The 9,579-nt window shown below is 35.6% G+C and overlaps 1 pseudogene across 1 annotated transcript; it reads right to left on the reverse strand.

Moving 5' to 3' along the window:
• Positions 1-1,652: 1,652 nt before the first annotated feature.
• Positions 1,653-2,413, reverse strand: LOC309963495 (large ribosomal subunit protein uL14-like; annotated as a pseudogene). The gene has a single exon. The product of its transcript is annotated as a large ribosomal subunit protein uL14-like (transcript).
• Between the last annotated feature and the right edge of the window lie 7,166 nt (positions 2,414-9,579).

Genomic DNA, 9,579 nt, shown 5'->3' on the forward strand with positions numbered 1-9,579 from the left:
CTTTCTGATTGCCTGTCGTAATTGTGAGAATGTCATTCTTACGGAAGCCACATCGAGGTTGTTGATCCCTTGCTTAATGCAGATGAGCTATATACACTGACTGGAAGGCATCTTAAAATCTTCAATATTAGGTGTTTGTAGGCTGAGCAATACAAAGAAAAAGCAAACAAAGTGGATTTTTAACTTTAACTTTAAAACTTAAATACACTAGGCCAGTCATCTTTAGATAACTGTGTAAGTGGGCATAGAAAAGATTTCAAAAGGGAAAATAGTTGAAAAGTAAATCAATGTGAAATTGCAAACATAGGGGAAGAAATTATTATGGAAAATCAGGGCAATCATGGGAAGCCATGTAGGCACAACACAAGGAGGAATTATGTCTGATATAGTATCAGAAGCCAGACTAAGGCTTAAGTACAAGTTTAGACACTATTAACTCAACTGGGACCCTATCTTCTTTCTGACTTTTCCTTCTCATTTATTGTCTATTTTAAAGAATTTCTTCTTGGAGCTGAGCTGAGCTGAGCCTTTATTATCATCCACAACAATTATGGTTATGGCACTGTTCCAGGGTCCAGTGATAATATCTAAGGGTTATGAAATAGGAAAATGTCTCAAATTCTTGAAGCTATCATTCTTGCTGGGGACATTTACCTCAAATCCGGCCTAAGATATATCAAAAAATAATTTCATTGATAGGAAGCGTGAAATTGCATCTGTGTTGGTTACACCAGGTGGATCTTCTCAAGATATTATGGATCCAGAGGCATCTAAACAATTTAAACATTAAGGTAGAATCACTTCAGATAGAGGGGAAAAAGCCAGAAAAATTAGTTTAAAAAATTTAACACTTGATTGGGGGTAATCTAATTGTTCTATATTCTTTTTGCTCTATTATTAAGATGGTTTTGAAAACAAAGTCTACTGGTTTTGATGTGATTACAAAAACAACACTCATTGTATAACCTAACAATGAAAATAGGGAAAGTCACAAAGAAAAAAACTAAAAATATTAAAATCTAAAACTTTAATATCTAGAGAAAAACACTCTTAATATTTTCTTGTTTAGCCTTATCTTAAATATAATGTATTTATATACTTTAAAAAATTATTTGGGAAGTTATATACATACTTTTTCACCTAATATTCAATGAACAGTTTTCCATGTCTTTAAATATATACTTGTAAAATGTGATTTTTAATTACCACATATATTTACTCCTGTGAACATAACATTATTTAGCCAATCCATTATTGATGGAAGTTTTGGTTGTTCCATTATTTCGTTTTTGCAGTTATAAATAACACTCTTCTTTTTTTTTTTTTTTTTGCGGTACGCGGGCCTCTCACTGTTGCGGCCTCTCCCATTGCAGAGCACAGGCTCCGGACGCGCAGGCTCAGCGGCCATGGCTCATGGGACCAGCCGCTCTGCGATATGTGGGATCTTCCTGGACCGGGGCACAAACCCGTGTCCCCTGCATTGGCAGGCGGACTCTCAACCACTGCCCCACCAGGGAAGCCCAAAACTCTTCTTTAAAAGTATTTCTGTTCACGTTAGAGAGTTAAAAATGTATTTTTTTTTTTTTTTTCTGCACTGGGTAGTTTTATTTTACAGAGGGGGTAAGGGTTAGGTGGTGTCAAGAAGAGTGACATGGAGCAAATAATTTTTATTAGCATTTTTTTCTTTTACAAATACACCAAAGAGTCATGCAATGCTGCCAGCATTGGATGCAATCCTGGGCCACAAGTCTGCACATTCCTTTGCAACTGGTCCTGTGATGGCAGAACCTTTCATCTCACCTTCATTGTTTACTATGACCCCTGCATTATCTTCAAAATAAAGAAACACACCATCTTTTCTCCAGTATGACTTTCGTTGTCAAATTACCACTGCTGGATGTACCTTCTTTCTGAGCTCTGGTTTGCCGTTCTTGACTGTGGCCATCACCGTGTCACCCACACCAGCAGCAGGAAGTCTATTCAGTCGTCCCTTGATCCCCTTCATAGAGATGATATACAGATTTTTGGCTCCTGTGTTGTCAGCACAGTTGATCATGGCTCCAACTGGAAGACCCAAGGAAATCTGGAATTTGGCACCAGAGGACCCACCACATCCTCGGTTTGACATCTTGAACGCTGGAAAGGGACAAAAAGCTGTAATTTTTAATACCTTTAAATATCTTCCAGAAACCTTGTACCAGTTTACATCTATACTAGATTGGCATATGAGTGTTTATTTCTTCCTCCTCATTGGAAACAATGAATAATACCATAAGAAAAAAAAAATCAACCCTTGTTCATTTGGTAGGGGAATATGGCACTGTATAGGTATTTTTAATATGCATTTCTTTAATTAGCAGAATAGTTTACTTTCAAAATGCATTTATTGATCATTTGCACCTTCATTTTGCCAGTTAATATTTCTGCTGAGAATTTAGCTAAGCTACTCCTTGGTGTTGCTGCCTTGCCATCCATTTTGTTCGGCCAAGCAGCCTGCAGGGACCTGAAATTGACACTAGTCCCTCATGCAAGCATGTGCCCTAGATAGCTGACTGCAGAGTCACAAGCAAATGTAAGTCACTGATATGACTTTCCCAACAGCCTTTGTGATCAACAGTCTCCCCTTCCTCCCAGGGCCTTCCCTTTGTGTGCCCTTTAGATAAGACCACCATGGGGCTTATCAAAACTCACTCTTTTTGTTTGAATTGACCAATCTGGTCTTAGCCCAGGAACCACAAAGCACTCCATCCATGGACCCTAATAAAAGTATGTACCCCAAATTGTGTGTGTCTCTCTCTCTGGCTGCATCCTACCTTCACTTCCCCATGTGGCCCCTCAAGGTGGTTCCTCCAAGAACCGGGAGTAATAAACTTTTGTAACTCAGTTTCTCTCCTGGTCTCTTGTTAAATTGTGACTCACCAGATGGCACCCTGTGCTCCACTTAACAAGTGTTAACAAAGTAATAACAATTTCTTTGCCTATTTTTCTGATGGGATTTTTGTTTTTTCTTTCTTTACCTGTCTGAAATGTTTGTCTTATGATTGAAAAAAATATTTTTCCATTTTTATGTTTCTTTTACTTCTGTTTATGCCATTTTTTGATGTTTGCAAGTTTGTATGTCTATGTGTTTATGTAGTCAAAGCTATTGATTTTTTCCTTTATTTCTTCCCCATTTAAAAAGGGGAAGAAATAAAGGAAAAAGATAACTATTCATTTATATTTTTCTTTCAAACCTAATGGTTTAATTTTTTTGTTGTTGTTTAAGGCTATTATCCATCCTGAATTTATTTTGATGTGTGGTGGGAAGTACAGATCTAACTTTAGTCCCAACATTTTTTTCCAAATAATTAACCTGTTCTCCCAGTGTAATCTGCTGAATAATCAGCTCTTTCCCTTCAGATCTTCAATGTCACTTCTTATTATATATTATAGTACTAGTTACATATATATATATATTTTAAAAAATTATCTTCCAAGATACATCTATTCTTCTTCTACTACTACATTGCCTTAATTATTATGGTGCCGTATGGGCACCATATCTGGGAATGAAAGTCCTCTCCTTTTATTATTCTTATAAAGTTTCAAAGTTAGTTCTATCTGAATTTTCAGTTATACTTTAGAATCACTCTGTCAAGTTAAAAGAGTGTTGAGTTGTATAGAATAGCTAAATCAGTATATCCAAATTGGGCCCAGTATAATAACAAGGTCCTTTTAAGGGAAAGAGGAAGCAGGAGAGTTAGAGGCAGAGAAAGAGATGATGGAAGCAGAAGACAGAGAGAAGAAAGATTTTTTTTTTCTTTTTTCGGTACTTGGGCCTCTCACTGTTGTGGCCTCTCCTGTTGCGGAGCACAGGCTCTGGACGCGCAGGCTCAGCAGCTGTGGCTCACGGGCCTAGCCGCTCCGCGGCATGTGGGATCTTCCTGGACCGGGGCACGAACCCGTGTCCCCTGCATCAGCAGGCGGACTCTCAACCACTGCGCCACCAGGGAAGCTCGAGAAGAAAGATTTGATGATGTCACAAGTCAAGGCAAGCAGGTGGTCTCTAGAAGATGAATAAAGCAAGGAAACGAATTCTCCTCTAGAACCTTCAGAAGGAAAGCAGCCCTTGATTTTAACCTAATAAGACCCACTTTGGACTTCTGATCTTCAGAACTGTGAGAGAATCCGCTTATGTTGCTTTTAGCCACAAACTTTGTGGTAATCTATTACAGCAGCAATGGAAAACTAATACAGAGATAACTGACATCATTATAATACTAAACTTTTCTTTCAAGAACATAATATACCACAACTTTGATTCATATCTCCTTCCATGTCCCTCAAGTGTTTGTTTTTAACATGAATATTCTGTATTTTGTGTGAGGTTTATCCTAATAATTTAGAGTCTATGGATGCTATTATTAATGGGATGTCTTCTCATCATTATATTTTACATAGTTATTTATGTTAAACAGGAAAGCTATTGCTACTTTTGTTAGTTTATTTCTTTTCCCCAATTGTTCTGATTTTCTGCCTTTAAAAAAATTCTGCTTTTATTTGTGTTAATTATTGCTTTATTTAGGTTTGTTTCAGGTTTATGTTGTGTTTGTTATTTAGTTGAGTGCCCAATTCATTAATTTTCTTTTTTCTTCCTCATTTAACACTGAAAATAGTTGATGTTAAGATTTGCTTCTAACTACTTTTACATTGTCTTGTGTTTTGATTTGTAGTGTTCTTCTTTTAATTATTTTAAAGTATTCTCTAGTAAAGAGTTTTAATTGACACTGACTGAAGATTTATATAATGAGACATTTTTTGTTAATGTTACTTAAAATTTATTTTGCCTTATTTTGTTTTTTATTGTATGTGTGCAAAGGGACATATGTAATTTTATATTTTTGAAAATGATAGAGGATTTTTTTTTAACCTGTGAACTAACATTTCATCCATTTTTATAACCATTCTATGAGCCCTTGGATAGAAGGTAATATTTTTCAGTTGATCAATGTCAATTAAATATACCATATTAAAAGTATAGTACAGGGCTTCCCTGGTGGCTCAGTGGCTGAGAGTCCACCTGCCGATGCAGGGGACACGGGTTCGTGCCCCGGTCCGGGAAGATCCCACATGCCGCAGAGCGGCTAGGCCCGTGAGCCACGGCCGCTGAGCCTGCGCGTCCGGAGCCTGTGCTCCGCAATGGGAGAGGCCACAGCAGTGGGAGTCCTGCGTACTACAAGGAAAAAAAAAAAAAAAAGTATAGTACAGTACAGACTGTTATATATTTGTGCTCTCTTTTTTACTTGCAAACTTTGTGAGTCATTTTGCATATTATAAACAGAGTATAGCTAGATTTGTTTTAAACCCAATTGAATTGTTTCTAAAAGGTAACAAGACCCAAATTAAATCACTAGCAGATGAACTTTACCAGGTGTATTGGAAAGAGATTTTAGGAGGTAGAATTGACATGACCTGATGACTTTGGTTGCATAGGGCAGAGAGTCACAGATGACGTCCAATCTTCCAGCTTGCACAGAAGAATGGGAATATCGTTATATGGAGCAGGTAAACATAGATGTTGTAGGGATTCTTAATGGATCTGTTTGAGGTGCCTGTATAACATGCAAGTTGAGCATATCTAGTAGGTATTGGATGAAAAGATTTGGAGCTCAGGCATGTGATAAAAGCTAGGGTTTTATTGAGAGAAAGGCAGAGTTTTTCCTTTTGAGAGTGGAATAAACATGCTTGCCGTTTACATTGTACAAGAGATAGATTGAAGATAAAAGGCAAAGAGGGAATCATTAGCAGAGGATAATCCTGGATCCTGAGAGGGATCTTGAGTCTAAAGCAGAGGTAGAGCATTTGTCTTACAAAGGAGAAAAGATTTTAGGGGGGGAAAGAAGAAGATTAGCAGGAAAGTAAATAAGTTTTTTGACTAGGAGAGCAGAAGAGGAAAGGGAGAGGTTGTTTATTTCTGTTTGTCCAAGTCCTTTAAATTATCATGGGATCCCCGCTGAATCTTGCTGCTCACATACAGTCAAAGAAAGACTCATACACTACCTGATAAGTAAGGAATTTGAGTTATGCACTGGTTGTTTGCTCTCCTCAGCCTGGTATCTCCTGCTATCAGAGGTGCAATTTCTGTGCTTAATTTCCTGGTTTTGAGTATGTTGTGCAGAGGTCTCTATGGTGCTTCTGTTTTATGAAAGCAGAGGAAGCAATGTCAGCTGATGAGCAAAGAAGACAGAGGTAGAGTGGTGAATTCGTTAAGGTAGTGATAATTTGAAATTAAAAAAAAAGAGAGAGAGAGCCAGTTTGGAGAGAGGACAGGATTTTGTGAGCATTCTTGAGAATCCAGCTGAGGCCAAGATGACTTGGAGAGCAAGGATTGTAATATTATCTCCAGAAGTACTCAGAGACCTGGAACAAGCACACACATTGGACCAGTGACTTACTTTATTGATGGCCCTCTGCACAGAAGGTATGGCAGTAGATCAAAGGACAGAGGGTCAGGGACCTAAGGGTGCTGGGAGAGTTCTGTACTTTATGGATCAACTTTGTAAAGGAATAGACTTACAGAAATGTACACAGATACTAATGGTATGGCTTAATGAATTCTCATAAGGTGAACATGACTGTGTATCCATCACCCAGATCATGAAATAGAAAATCACCCGCATAACAGAAGCACCCCCCCCCACATACTCCCAGAGTACTATCCTCTCCAAATTCAGTCACTATTCTGATATGTGAATAGACACACACCATAAAAGATTAGTGTGTGTCTGACGTTATTCTTATATTAGGTTGTGGAATTCAGTTTTTTTGTTGTATGTAGCAATAGTCCAAACTTGCTTATTGCTATAGGTTGTGTTAATATACCCAATGCCTAGCCTATACTTTTTTTGGAATTTACAAATAGTGCCCCTATGAACATCATCGGGTTGCATATGCATATATTTGGGAGGTTATATATATCTAGGACTGGAATTGTTGAGTCATAGGATATACATATGTTCAGTGTTAATGGGTTCTGTCACTTTTCCAAAGACCATGAGAATAGCAGTGTATGAGAGTTCCTATTGCTTTACATCCTCAGCAACAAGAATTTTAGATATTCTGGTACGTAAGTAGTGGTATCTCATTGTGATTGCATTTCTCATATTGACCATATTGTTCTATTGTGTTGTACCTATTCACTTTTTGCTCATTTTTCCATAGCTTTTTCCATCTTTTTACTGATTTTTAGGTGTTTTTTGTATATTTTGGACATGAGTCTTTTGTAAGGTATGTTTTTCTATTGATATCTTTTCTCAATCCATGGCTTATATTTTCCATCCTCTTAACAGTCTCTTAATGAACACAAATTCTTAATGTGGCCCAATTTATAACATTTTTCTTTATCGTTAGGGCTTTTGGGTCTTGTTAAGAAATTCTTGCTTATTCTAAGAATATGAAGATACTTCCCTCTGATTGTTCTAGAAGTTTCGTTGCTTTATCTTCCACATTTAGATTTATGGTTTATCTTGAATCAGTTTTGAATTATAGTGTGAGGTGGGGATTAATATACATATTTTTCCTTTGGCTCAACACCATTTATTGAAAAGACTAATCTTTCCCTATTGTACTGCAGTGTAATCTTTATTATGATTGAAGTGACTATATAAGTGTGCGTCTGTTTCTAATTCTATATTATGTTTCTCTGGTATATTACCTAGCTGAACATTACTCTGATTATTGTAACTTTAATAAGTCTTGAAAGTCCTCCAGCTTTGCTTTTCTTCCTCAAAATTATCATGTCTTTTCTTGGCCCTTTGCATTTCTGTATACAGTCAGGAACAGCTTGTCAAATGCCAACCCAAGAAAAAAAACGACTAGCATTTTTACTGGGCTTTTGTTGAATATATGAATCAATCTGAGGAGAGATTTATGGTACAAAGTTAACATATTTTATTTATTTGTAATTCTTAATTTTAATGGTTAGCACCACCAGAAGAATGTTGTATAGAAGGGATAATAGTGGTATTCTTGTCTTAATTTGAATCTCAGGATGAGAAGCTTTCTGTATTTCATCTTTGAATGTAAGTTTGTTGAAACTATCAGAATAAGGAGGTTCCCTTTTTTGATTAGTTTGCTAAGGGTTAAAATGGTGTTGACTTTTATGAAAGGTGTATTCTACTTCTCTTGAGAAGATTATATGATTTTTTCATCTTTATTCTGCTATTGTAGTAAATTACAGATTGAATTTCAATATTAGACCAACCTTACATTCCTAGAATCATCACACTTCATTGTGTTGTCTTATCCACTCAATATAATGCAGCATTAAGTTGCTACTATTTTAAGATTTTTCATCTATGTTTACTAGAGACATTTTCCTATAGTTTTCTTTCCTTGAATGTCTTTGTCAATTATTTTTATAAAGATTTTATTTAACTCATAAAACGTTGGAAAGTTTATTCTGGAAGAGTTTGTATGAGACAGGTATTTTAAGATTTTGGTCCTAGAGATAGATTTCTTTTTTAGGAAGATTTAAAATTATAGATTCTGTTTCTTACTGTGTTGGTTATATTAGATTGTTTTTTTCCTAGGATTTAATCCTTTTTATAAGTGGTATAAAGTTGTTCATAAAACCTAATTTTTATCTTTTTAGTACTTGTGGGATCTACAGTGGTATGTTTTAATTTCTACTATTAACAATAATTGTTGAACAGTCCTGTTAGAGAGTGCCTACTTTTTATTAGTTTTTTAAAAGTAGAGAACATGCTTTTAATTTTGTTGATTTTGTATTTTGAATGCTTATTTTTTTAATTTCATTAGTCTCTGCCCTCATCTTAATTATTTCCTTCATTTAACTTGTTTTGGGTTTAATTTGCTGTTTTTAAAAAAATTCTAAACTTCCAAAGATGGATATTTTGATTGTAGAGTTTCAATCTTTGGTTTTATATGCGTTTAAGACTGTAAAATTTTTCTCTAAGCACTGTTTTAGTTACAGTCCACAAATTTTGGTAGATACTGTCTTCATTATCATTCAGGTCTAAATATTTTCCAATTCCTCTTGTGTCTTTAATTGTTTTTTTGGCCTGTGGTTTATTTCCGAATGATGTGTATGTGTGTTTCTTGTTGTATTTCTTCTTCGTTTTGATAATTTCACTGACTTAATTTCACTGTTGTCAGAAACATCCCATGAATGCATTCAGTTTTTAAAAATATTTGAGACTTGCTTTATGAGCTAATATCTCAGCAAATATGGCCATTTCCTAAGAATGTGTGTTCTTTATTATTGTCTGCAGTGTTTTATATATGCAAATAAGGGCAACTTTTTATACTGTTTTGTTTAGATCATTTATATCTTTTCTGATTTTTCTTCTGCTTTATCTAGTTATTAAAAACAAAGAGTTAAAGCCCCCACTGTAATTATGGATTTGTCTCTTTTTCTTTTTAGTTACGTATTTTGAACCCATAACACTGGTGCAGTAACATTTAGAATTTTTATATCTTCTGGTGGATTGACCTTTTTATTATGTGATTTTGCTCTTGTTTTATGGTAATACATGTTGCCTAATTTGTTGCTACTAATATAAAAACACCAGCTTTATT

The sequence above is a fragment of the Leucopleurus acutus genome (assembly GCF_964270905.1).
Source record: "Leucopleurus acutus genome assembly, chromosome: 6".
Lineage (NCBI taxonomy): Eukaryota > Metazoa > Chordata > Mammalia > Artiodactyla > Delphinidae > Leucopleurus > Leucopleurus acutus.